A 13,005-nucleotide genomic window follows, 5' to 3' on the forward strand; every position below is an offset into this window, starting at 1 on the left:
TGCAAGAAAAGCTATGACAAACATAGACAGCATATTAAAAAGCAGAGACATCACTTTGCCAACAAAGGTTTAAATAGTCAAAGCTATGGTTTTTCCAGTAGTCATGTATGGATGTAAGAGTTGGACCATAAAGAAGGCTGAGTACTGAAGAATTGATGCTTTTGAACTGTGGAGAAGACTCTTGAGAGTCTCTTGGGCAGCAAGGAGATAAAACCAGTCTATTCTGAAGGAAATCACCCTGAATATTCATTGGAAGGACTGATGCTGAAGCTCCAATACTTTGGCCACCTAATGGGAAGAGCCGACTCATTAGAAAAGACCTTGATCCTGGGAAGGATCGAAGGCAAAAAGAGAAGGAGGCAACAGAGGATGAGATGGTTAGATGGCATCAATGACTCAATGGACATGAATTTGAGCAAACTCCAGAAGATAGTGGAGGACATGGAAGCCTGGCGTGCTGCAGTCCATGAGGTCGCAGAGAGTCAGACACGACTGAGTAACTAAATAACAGCTCCCACACATACACATAAACTGTGTCAGAGAAATATTTGCAGACCGTCAGAAGAACTTTTGTAAAAGATTTTGTGTCCTATCGTCTTTTTCAAATTTACCATGTTTGCTTCAGGACTCAAAAATTAAAGCCCTGGAAAGCAAGGAGAGAGGCAAAAGCAGTAGTTGCAACAGTAGCTAAAGCAGCAGCAGCTGCAGTGATACCTCAGGCAGCTCAGGAGCAGCAGTAGCCACCCTGACAGCAGCCCCCACAGCCAAGCACACACACCCACCACAGCAGTGGCCAAGCAAGCAGTGAAAACGTATCCTCCGGGGCAGCAAGGTGGGGGAAGCTGAGAGTGCACCTTTGTCCAACAATGATAGGCAGGTGGCATTTGAGGGAAAGACCCTTTAACAGTACCAAGAATTAAAAAGGTGGTTTGTCAAATTTACATTCCTACCAACATAAGGATACAAACTCGTAATGAATAATAAATAAGCCATTGAGATCTAATGCAGAGTATACTGAATATAGATAACAATATTGTACTATTATGATGTAATGTCATAAGTACTGCTTCAATGGCAATCATATTACAATATATATGTATCAAAATAACATGGTCACACCTTCAGTTTATAAAATATAACATGTCAATTGGTTTTAAAAATAAAAGATGGTTTTTCAAGGTTAAGTAGTCCAGTAGCTTTCAAATTTTATTTTTTAAACACTGAAAGAACTTTAAAATATCTACTATTTCTTAACATAATAAAGACATAACAGGGAATATTAGAATCCAATTTTTCTAGTTAAAGTATTTTTCTTCTTTATTATAGAGCCCAATGTACTGGTTGAAGCATGAGAAAAATAGTCAGGCTGAGGCATCAGCAAGGCCAAGGCCAGGGTTGGGGCAGTAGCCACTCACCTGCCCACTCTGCCTCTACATGAGAGTAAGTAGGGGTCCCTTGCTAGTACTGACCCCAAGTGTCCAGGGAGATTTTTAAAGATCACAAGTCTGAGATGCCTCAGCCTGACTTCTTCAGCTAGCCAAATTAACCGCTTCAGAGGGACCAACTCCTGCAAAGCAAATCCTGGAATGACTAAGGCATAATCTACAATATGCACTTTTTCTTTCTGTCTACCTTTCACTAACAGTGAGGATAAGAGAGTGAAGCCCCTAGGGCTACATAATTGGTAAAGACAGAGGCCTGGGAATAGAAGTTGTGGCTTTTGATGCTGTCTAAAATAAAAAGTTCTGAAAGACCAGCATTGATATCAGTGGAATCATAGTGGTGGCCAATTCTGCTAAGGACCGGAATTGTAATCAGAAGGATGCAATAACCTCCTACAAAATGAAATGTTGTTTGTCTGGTCCTGGTTATGGGAACAGATGATTCTGGCTATAGAAACATGTGGAGCATATTGAAGCATGACAGTTTTTTCAGCCACCATTATATTATTGTGTGCAGAGTACTGAAATGCAGTTTTTCTTAGTAAAATTGCCAGCACCACTACCAGCCCTACTGTGGTCACCATCGCCATCACCATCACTACAGTCTATATGACCATTAAAGTAAATTTCTAATATTTAAAAACCAACCACAATATAGGAGAGTCCCGTTCTGTATCTGGAGCTCCAGAGTAGAAATGGCCATTGTAAGGTGCATCAATATAGCTATGAGTTGAAATGTTGAATTGTGTTCCCTTGATATTCAGAGTTTGAAGTCCTAAATCCCAGTACCTCTGAAGGGGACCTTATTTGGAGAGTCCTTATCAGGTTAAAATGAAATCATTAGCCTTGGTTCTAATTCAGTGTGATTGATGTCCTTATAAAATGGGGACATTTGGAGACAGACTGGCACACAGGGGGAACCCCATTAGAATATAAAGATGACCACCTGTAAGCCAAGAAGAGAGGCCAGGAAGAGAGATTTTTCTCACAGCCCCTCAGCAGGAACCATCCTGCCAATACCTTGATTTCAGACTCCTGGCCTCTACAACTATGAGAAAAGTAATTTCTGCTGTTTAAGCCACTTGGTTTGTGGTATTTTGTTTTGGCAGCCTTAACAAATGAATACAGACACCAAGTGAAATATTGTGTGTGTCTCTCCAATATGTGGGCTGCAGCAAAAATTCATAAAGCTGAGATATCCATAGACCATGCAAAGACGGCCTTGCCTTGCTTCTCAGTGCAACCTCTGGTGTGTTGACACAAGGACACTCAGCCTCTGTTGGTCTCCATACCTGGTAGCTGGGAAGTGAACACTTTTTCAGTGGTTGTCCATGCATGCAGACAAAAGCTATGTTTACAGATTGTCAATTTGTTTTCTAAATCTCCTGAACTGGGGAACATTAGGACACATTGCCTCTGAGTTTTTGTATTCAGGATGGACTGTCTCAAATAAAATACAATTTCAAGGGATGAATATGAAGTCCTTTCTCAGTTGAACAAATTGACTGCATGGGTAAAGATAAAGGACATCTGGTTGAAAATGCTTTTTGTCAAACAGACAAAGCAAGGGGTTTTAATTGATTGTGAATTTATTATGAGTCAAGAGGGATACCACTGTCCAGAAAGTTAAGAAATCACTAACACCCAGAAAGCCTTGTCATTCCAGCTCATAGGAGGAAATATTTCTGCTCTATGCAAAACTGGCCAGATTCTGCCTGAACTGGAATATACAGATTACCTTTGTATCACATAGCTAAATCTCATAAAAAAAAAAAACCAAAAACAAACAACTATGGTGGGGTGGTGAAAAAAGATGTTATATGAACAGTTGATGGAACTTGGTTAATTTAATGTAGAAAAGGAAATTTGGAGATGCAGAGGAGGAGGAAATATTGGTTGTTAATCTTCAAATACGTAAAAGGTACCATATGAAAAAAGAATCATAGTTGTTCTGGAGGTTCCCAAGAGAAAGAACAGGGACCAATTAGGGTAATGGTAGACAATTTTCAGCTCAAGATTGAGAAACTATGTGTAATTATGTCCTTAAGATAGGATGGACTGTTTAGGGGACTGATAAGCTTGTTTTACTGGAACATCCAAGCAAAGGCTGAGCACCGCTTCCTATATGAGGGAAGATGGATGCAGTGTGGGACTTTGAGACCTGCTAACCAAAGGTGTGGTCAGAATGGCCTGTGGGTGGAAATTCAGGAAGCCATCTGGCCCAGGCTGCTAACTTTTGAGGTGGCGTCCTAGGCTATGCCACCCTAATGGTGACTGTCTTCTCCATCCCCCTAAAACCACCTACAAACTTGCTAATTTAAATTACCGTTGACCAAAATAGTATTGCTGGTGGTTGATGAAAATGACCCCCAGGATGCTGTGTTTCTACATTTAAACTGATGCATCTTGCTCAAAAGTAGTGAGGGATGGGGCTCCCAGACACCTCACCACCCTGAGCCTTGTTCTTCCCAGTTGTAAGATGGATACTGCACAACATCATTGTCTAGACTGTGGATATTGGAGCTACACTAAGTTCAAATCCTAGCTCCATGCCTTACTAGCCGTATGAATCTATTAGTTAATCTCTGATGCCCCTCTGTCTATAAACTACAAATGACAGTAGTTGAACCTATCTCATAAATTGTTGTGGGAATTAAATAAGCAAAGAGATGTTACATACTTTGAACAGGGTCCACTGCTATCTATTTTATATTTCAATTTTAACCTATCTTCCCCCAGGCTACATCTGTATTAAGATGTTTACTCCAACTAGTCTCCAAAATGATTTCAAAACATGGAAAAGACAACTATATTCAAACCTGAGGTGTCATCTCACCAAACTATAATCGATCCTTGAAAAATAAATCAGATTTTAGATGAAAAACCACCTAAGTGCTCAAGTTCCAATTAAAAGTATCTACTGAAGCAAGCTTCAAGCTAAGCTCTACAGTAGTAGTTCTCAAAGTCTGGTCCCTAGATTAGCTGCATTAGCATCTTCTGGTGCCTAAGTCCATTTGGTGTGCTATCACAAAAATTACATGGACTGGATGGCTTCCATGCATGCTAAGTTGCTTCAGTCATGTCTGACTCTGTGCAACCCTATGGACTATAGCCAACCAGGTTCCTCTGTCCGTGGGATTCTCCAGGCAAGAATATTGGAGTGGGTTGCCATTTCCTTCTCCCTGGATGGCTTAAACAACATTTATTTCTTATGGTTCTGGAGACTGGAAAATCCAAGATCAAGGCACTGACTGATGCAGTCTTGAGGACCCACTTCTTGATTCATAGAGAACTGTCTTCTCATTGTGTCCTCATATGGCAGAAGGAAAATGAGAGAGCTTTCTAGAGTCCTTTCTATAAGGGCACTAATTCCATTCACGAGGGCTCCACGCTCATGACCTAATTGCTTCCCAAAGGTCCTGACATCACATTGTGGGTTAAGATTCAACTTATGACTTTGGAGAGAGATGGAGAAGGAAATGGCAACCCACTCCAGTATTCTTGCCTGGAGAATTCCATGGACAAGGAGCCTGGTGGGCCACAGTCCATGGGGTCACAAAGAGTCAGGCATGACTGAGTGACTAACATACACTTTTGGAAAGACACAAACTTTCAGTTCATTGCACTTGGGAACCTTTTAGAAATGCAAATTTTCTGGCCCCACCTTGGACCTATGTAATCAGAGACTCTAAGTGTGGGTCCAGTAATCTTGTTAAGTCCTACAAGTGATTTGATGCCCACTAAAGTTTGAGTTTCAATTCAGTAGATCTAGGATGAGGCCCAAGAATGTCCATTTCTAACTGGTTCTCAGGTGATGTTAATGCATCAACCACACTTTGGAAACCATTGCTCTCTAAGCTCTGGCTCCCTTTTGGAAGACCTAAGACTGACACACATGAGATAATTAGAGATCACTTATGTCTCCCAAATTGTGTGCTGTTGATTGAGTGGAACAAGAGAAAAGAATGCAAAGATATGTGCAGTCGAAGTGAATGCATGCAATGCAGTGAAGCCAGGAGGCTGAATGGAGAGGGAGTCTTGTAAGCAGAGGCTCAAATGTGGGACAAGTGGTGACCACCTGGCCAGAAAGAAGGGCAGATAAAAGGGAAATATCAGCTAGTCCAGATTAGTAAGATCATGGAGAAATTTGGTAGTTAGGCAGAGACATCTGGACTTGATTCAGGAGTCCATGCTATCTCTTAAGCAGGAAAAGGACAAATGGCTTCAGGGTATTATAAAACAAAGAATGTTGTTCCACATCCAGTTCTACAGTGATTATCTCTAGCCCCTGCAGTTGCTGATCCTAAGAATTAAGAACCAAGACAGACCTCTTCCATAAATAGATATGTATCTCAGGAAGAATTTTGATAGGCCCAGGTTTTTTGCACTTTCCCATACATACATGGAAAAGCCCTGAAATCATTAACTGAGATATCTGTTCCTTGTGACTGGCAGTAATCTTTTACCAAGATGTAAGCTTGACTGTATGTCCCCCCAAGCCAAAAAGTTACATATGTACTAGCTTCGCCCCTAGGCCTTTGGGGCAATTTTCTCAGAGCTATTGATTGTCATCTGGGATATTGTCCTTGGTAAGACTCTGAACAAAACTTAAATTCACATCTCTATGTTCTGCATTTTTCTTTCAATCTACAGTATTAGAAAGGTGAGTCTAGGTGAGTTTAAGGAAGAAAAGCCTGGAATGGAGGTTGCAGCTGGTAAATTTGAAGGTAGAATGATGTGGCTGTTAGAGCTTATTGCAATCAGATGGCCAGACAGCCAGGAACTGAACCCTGGCGTTATTTCTTACAATAAATTGTTTTTTGGGCAAGTCAATCTACACGTCTTAGTTTTATCATCTGTAAAATGGGGCTGAGAATCACCCGTCTTACTTGACCATTACTATGATCTAAGAGTGAGGATTTGAATTAGCTTGGTAACACATAATAGAGAGGAAATGTGAAACAAACAGACAAATGAACTCCTCTCATAGCTTTGAGTCCACAAGAAAGAAAGAACGATTACACAGTACCAAGAATCACAAAGGGACTTCAAGATGAGGAAAATAAATCTGATTTCCTTTCAGAAACAATATTTCAAACTAAGCTTTCCAAATCCATGCAAAATAGACATATATTCATTTATTTTTGTTTCTAATTAGCTAGAGTATTGTCCTTTCTTGAGAGAGCTGGATTGGAGATAATATTTTTGATAATATTTTGTTTCTGGAAAAGGAATTTGCATGATTTTCAATTTTATTGTTATTCAGGGAGTTTGAAATAAATTTAAGTTCATATGCTTACCCCACTCCAGTACTCTTGCCTGGAAAATCCCATGGACGGAGGAGCCTGGAAAATCCTGGACGGAGGAGCCTGGAAAATCCCATGGACGGAGGAGCCTGGTAGGCTGCAGTCCATGGGGTCACTAAGAGTCGGACACGACTGAACGACTTCGCTTTCACTTTTCCCTTTCATGCACTGGAGAAGGAAATGGCAACCCACTCCACTATTCTTGCCTGGAGAATCCCAGGGACAGTGGAGCCTGGTGGGCTGCCGTCTATGGGGTCGCACAGAGTCGGACACGACTGAAGCGACTTAGCAGCAGCAGCAGCTTTAATTAGTGTTTTAATTGTTATTATAAGCTTTGTAGTATTTGACTTTCGTCATAGTCATAAAGAGAATTTGTATCCCTATTGATGTTTAAAAAAGAGAATCCCTAAGACAGAAAATATTTTTCAGAATGTTCTTTTCTTCTTATACTTATAGCATAAGGTACTTATAGCAAAGTAATCTAGACCACAAGGCTGAGGATCTGGTAGAAACTATTGATCCTTACACAGCATGTTTCTGTAGTAAAATGCAGTGCTCTACATGAAGCTCTAACCTCCAAGTTCAGATGATTGGGCCACTGACTTTAAACTTACTTCATTTTTTACTTGCTGTTGTTTAGCCACTAAGCTGCATCTGACTCTTGCAACCCCATGGACAGTAAGTACCCCTACCAGGCTCCTCTGTCCATGGGATTTCCCAGGCAAGGATACTGAAGTGTGTTGCCCTTTCCTTCTCCAGGGGATCTTCCTGACCCAGGAATCAAACCTGAGTCTGAGGGAAGACCCTAGTGGCTCAGTGGTAAATAATCCCTCTGCCAATGCAGGAGATGTGGGTCATTATAATTGCCAAAACCCATAAAACGTATAGCACCAAGAATAAACCCTAATGTAAGTTGGGTGATAATGATGTGTTAATGTAGCTTAGGTTCAGTGATTGTAACAAATGTACCAGTCTGTTATCTCTGGCATAGGATGTTGATATTTGGAGATTGTGCATGTGTAGGGGAAGGAGGTTATGCAGACCTCAGTACTTTCTGCTCAATTTTTCTGCAAACATAAACCTGCTCTAGAAGCGTTATATTCATTAAATGTTTTGGATTTTACTTTTATTTTTTAATATAAAATGAGTACTTTAGAATAAAAACTTTAGAAACAAAAATAATTTAAAAAATTAACAATGGCTTTAATCTACTTTTAAAAATATAGGCTCTTTAGTTCTTCTTCACTTTCTGCCAAGAGCGTGGTGTCATCTGCATATCTGAGGTTATTGATATTTCTCCCAGCAATCTTGATTCCAGCTTGTGCTTCATTCAGCCTGGCATTTCGCATGATGTACTCTGCATATAAGTTAAATTAGCAGGGTGACAATATACAGCCTTGACGGATTCCTTTCCCTATTTGGAACCAGTCTGTTGTTTCATGTCCAGTTCTAACTGTTGCTTCCTGACCTGCATACAGATTTCTCAAGAGACAGGTCAGGTGGTCTGGTATTTCCATCTGTTTAAGAATTTTCCAGAGTTTGTTGTGATCCACACAATCAAAGGCTTTGGCATAGTCAATAAAGCAGAAGTAGATATTTTTCTGGACTCTCTTGCTTTTTCAATGATCCAATGGATGTTGGCAATTTGATATCTGGTTTTTCTGCCTTTTCTAAATCCAGTTTGAACATCTGGAAGTTCACAGTTCACGTTCTGTTGAAGCCTGGATTGGAGAATTTTGAAGAAGAGCTAAAGAACCTCTTGATGAAAGTGAAAGAGGAGAGTGAAAAAGTTGGCTTAAAACTCAACATTCAGGAAACTAAGATAATGGCATCTCTTCCCATCACTTCATGGCAAATAGATGGGGAAACGGTGACAGACTTTATTTTCTTGGGCTCCAAAATCACTGCAGATGGTGACTACAGCCATGAAATTAAAAGATGCCTGCTTCTGGGAAGAAAAGTTATGACCAACCTAGACAATATATTAAAAAGCAGAGACATTACTTTGCCAACAAAGGTCTAATTAGTCAAAGCTACGGTTTTTCCAGTAGCCATGTATGGATGTGAGAGTTGGATTATAAAGAAAGCTGAGCACCGAAGAATTGATGCTTTTGAATTGTGGTGTTGGAGAAGACCCTTGAGGGTCCCTTGGACTGGAAGGAGATCCAACCAGTCCATCCTAAAGGAAATCAGTCCTGAATATTCATTGGATGGACTGATGCTCCAATACTTTGGCCACCTGATGTGAAGAACTGACTCACTGGAAAAGACCCTGATGCTGGGAAAGATTGAAGGTGGGAGGAGAAGGGGACGACAGAGGATGAGATGGTTGGATGGCATCACCGACTCAGTGGACATGAGTTTGAGTAAACTCCAGGAGTTGGTGATGGACAGGGAGGCCTGGTGTGCTGTAGTTCATGGGGTCGCAAAGAGTCGGACACGACTGAGGGACTGAAATGAACTGAACTGAACTGAAAAATATAGGCATGCTTGTTATGTCACTTCAGTTGTGTCCTACTCTTTGTGATCTTATGGATGGCAGCCCACTAGGCTCCTCTGTCCATGGGATTCTCCAGGCAAGAATACTGGAGTGGATTGCCATGACCTCCTCCAGGGGATCTTCCCGACCCAGGGATCAAATCCATGTCTCCTGCATGGGAGGGCAGGTTCTTTACCACTAGCACAACCTCTCTCTACATATATACACATTTGTATGTATATGTGCTAAATCGCTTCAGTTGTGTCTGACTCTGAGACTGTATGCACCGTAGCCCACCAGGCTCCTTTGTTCATGGAATTCTCCAAGAATACTGGAGTGGGTTACCATTTTCCTCCTCCAGGGATATATGTGTGTGTGCGCATATATGTTTATATATGTATATATATTTCATGTGTTCTGAATATGACTTACTACATTTATTTTTGAATCTTTAACATTATTGTTCTCAACAGAACAGAAATTATGTGAAAATCTTGATTATAACAGCATGACTCTGCTGAAATAAAGATAAGATAAATTTAATGGAATAATAAAAAAACAGAAAATCCAAACAAATCATTAGTATCTTTGTAATAATAATTAAGTGCAATTATCTCAACAGTTTCTTGATATTCAGTCATAAAAAGTACAGCTTTACACACACACACACACACACACACACTCATATACATAGATACATTTATTTAGTCACTCTGAAATGTATTTTTCAAGGTAGAGAACAGTTTGTCGACTTGGCTATAATTTTAGAATATTCAGACTTGGAGGAGGGAAAGGTCCAGAATTCAGGTCTGAGGTGGACAGGAAGGTTCAGGCCAGGCCTGGCTTCTGGGGTCTTGTCTTGGAGCTGGATGGAGGCCAGTGACAGGATTTTGCGCTGGCTGTATGTGCGGCAGGGACTGTCATTTCAGCTAGGAGTTGGTATACCATTCTGTGGGCTTAAAAATGCTGCCAGCATCTTCTTTCCCCTCCCTTCAGCTAAGGGCATTTTCACTGCATTTCTTGGCAGGTTTTCCAGAGCTTCTCCCCTGAGAACCTTCTTGGGCTCATGTGGGAGGTGGGATAGCATGGAGCTGAAGCTGATTCCAGGAACCCAACTTATAAAAGTGGGGTGTGGCACTCTGTAACAGGCGTTTGTGCTAGGGGGTGTTTTGCGCTTTATAAACTATTAGGAGTACTTTTAAAAATCTGTGCTGTGTATCAGCTCTGTGAAGTATTCAGAAGAGGTATTAAGTCCATTTAGAGACCTTTCATCACTCTTGGCCAAGAGAGCTTAATGGGCTTGCCCAAAGTCATATGGCTGGCTTGCTATAGAGCTGCATCAGGACCCATCCTTTGAAATAATACTGACATTTAGTTTCATACTTTAGGCCATTTGGAAAAAGTAAGTTGAAGTCAGATTGTTGAAAAACAGCAGATTTAGGACTGTTTGGAAGCAAAATTAGCCACTGGTTCCCCCCACCCCCTTCCTTTAACAGATTTGCCCATTAAAAAAAAAAAAAAAAAAAGAACTGTTGCATCCATTTCATAAACTATAGGAATCTCATGCCTGAGGCGTGAGGCAGGCAAAGTGAACAGGTAAAACGTTAAGTATAGGAAGGAATGGGAAATCATAGAGAACATGTAAAGAGACAATTTGAGCAGATTTTCAAATCCAGTCTGCTTTTCTCCCAGTTGAATACAGGCCCACTGTAGCCAAAGGTTCCATTTCTTAAGAGAAGCTAGAAATCTGGATTTTCTAATATGGCACTTCCCAAAGTTTTAAAATGCAGGCCAAATGAATTGTGTGTGTGTGGGACTCTAGGATGCATCTCCTGTGAAAGCAGATGGTGTGGTTCTATTCCCACCCCTGTTTCTTTATCCGGCTTTTAAATGAGATATGGGCAGAAATGTTAGAAAATCTGCTTAGGCAAAAGACTTTGAGCTTTAAATTTTCCATTTTTTTCTTCCCATCTGCTATTTCAAGAGAGCTATTTCTAGCAACATTAAAACAATGCTCTGGATTTGGGCATTTTTGTTGCACAAGCCACTGAGCTAAACTTCTTTACCCAGAGACCTGACTCTAAAGCACATTTCAGCTCAGCAGTGGAATGGGAGTCAGATTATATGTCAGATCACTGATGTGGTATGACGATAGGCGATTTTCGTTTAGAAATACACAAACTATTTTCCTTACTTGGAGGGTTCACTGTGGAGTCTCATTCTTACAATATTTGAATTGTAATTTTTTCAAGCCAAATAACTGAGAAATTTAGTCATTTCATACTATTCAAAACTGCAGTCAGCCTAACATACAAAGTTAGGGTTTTATATATCTTTACCTCTTAACAACACAAGAGTAAATGAAGTCTCTTGTGATCAGTTTGGGAGCCAGTTTACCACAATTACTGTGGTTAAAAACAAACAAACCAAAACTTCTGTGTGCCCAAATAACCTGAACAAGAGTTCCAGAAAAACATCTATTTCTGCTTTATTGACTAAACCAAAGCCTTTGACTGTGTGGATCACAATAAACTGTGGAAAATTCTGAAAGAGATGGGGATACCAGACCACCTGACCTGCCTCCTGAGAAATCTGTATGCAGGTCAGAAAGCAGCAGTTAGAACTGGACATGGAACAGCAGATTGGTACCAAATTGGGAAAGGAGTCCATCAAGGCTGTATATTGTCACCCTACTTATTTAACTTATATGCAGAACACATCATGAGAAATGCCGGGCTGGATGAAGCTGGAATCAAGATTGCTGGAAGAAATATCAATAACCTCAGATATGCAGATGACACCACCCTTGTGGCAGAAAGCGAAGAAGAACTAAAGAGCCTCTCGATGAAAGTGAAAGAACAGAGTGAAAAAGTTGGCTTAAAACTCAAAACATTCAGAAAACTAAGATCATGGCATCTGGTCCCATCACTTCATGGCAAATAGATGGGGAGACAATGGAAACAGTGGCAGGCTTTATTTTTGGGGGCTCCAAATTCACTACAGATGGTGACTACAGCCATGAAATAAAAAGACACTTACTGCTTGGAAGAAAAGTTATGACCAACCTAGACAACACATTAAAAAGCAGAGACATTACTTTGCCAATAATGGTCTATCTAGTCAAGGCCATGGTTTTTCCAGTAGTCATGTATGGATGTGAGAGTTGATCTATAAAGAAAGCTGAGCACCGAAGAATTGATGCTTTTGAACTGTGGTGTTGGAGAAGACTCTTGAGAGTCCGTTGGACTGCAAGGAGATCCAACTAGTCAATCCTAAAGGAAATCAGTCCTGAATATTCATTGGAAGGACTGATGCTGAAGTTGAAACTCCAATACTTTGGCCACCTGGTGCAAAGAACTGACTCATTGGAAGCGACCCTGATGTTGGGGAAGATTGAAGGTGGGAGGAAAAGGGGACGACAGAGGATGAGATGGTTGGATGGCATCACCGACTCAATGGACATGAGTTTGAGTAAACTCCGGGAGTTGGTGATGGACAGGGAGGCCTGGTGTGCTGCAGTTCATGGGGTTGCAAAGAGTCGGACACGACTGAGCGACTGAACTGAACTGAAATAACGTGTATTCTGATATGGAAGTTGTTAATTTAAGGCATAGGCCCCCTCTCAAAAATTATGGATAACATTAAGCAATGTGTTCTTTAATTTTTCACCAAGCACATCATAAAAATTTGAATATTCTTTGATCTTCTCAGAATGTTAACTCCACAATATTCTATGACAAATGTGTTACTAATAAGAATGCAAAAATATTGTATTACT

This window comes from Giraffa tippelskirchi, chromosome 5, assembly GCF_054371585.1.
Source record: "Giraffa tippelskirchi isolate mGirTip1 chromosome 5, T2T-mGirTip1v1.2.pri, whole genome shotgun sequence".
Classification (NCBI taxonomy): domain Eukaryota; kingdom Metazoa; phylum Chordata; class Mammalia; order Artiodactyla; family Giraffidae; genus Giraffa; species Giraffa tippelskirchi.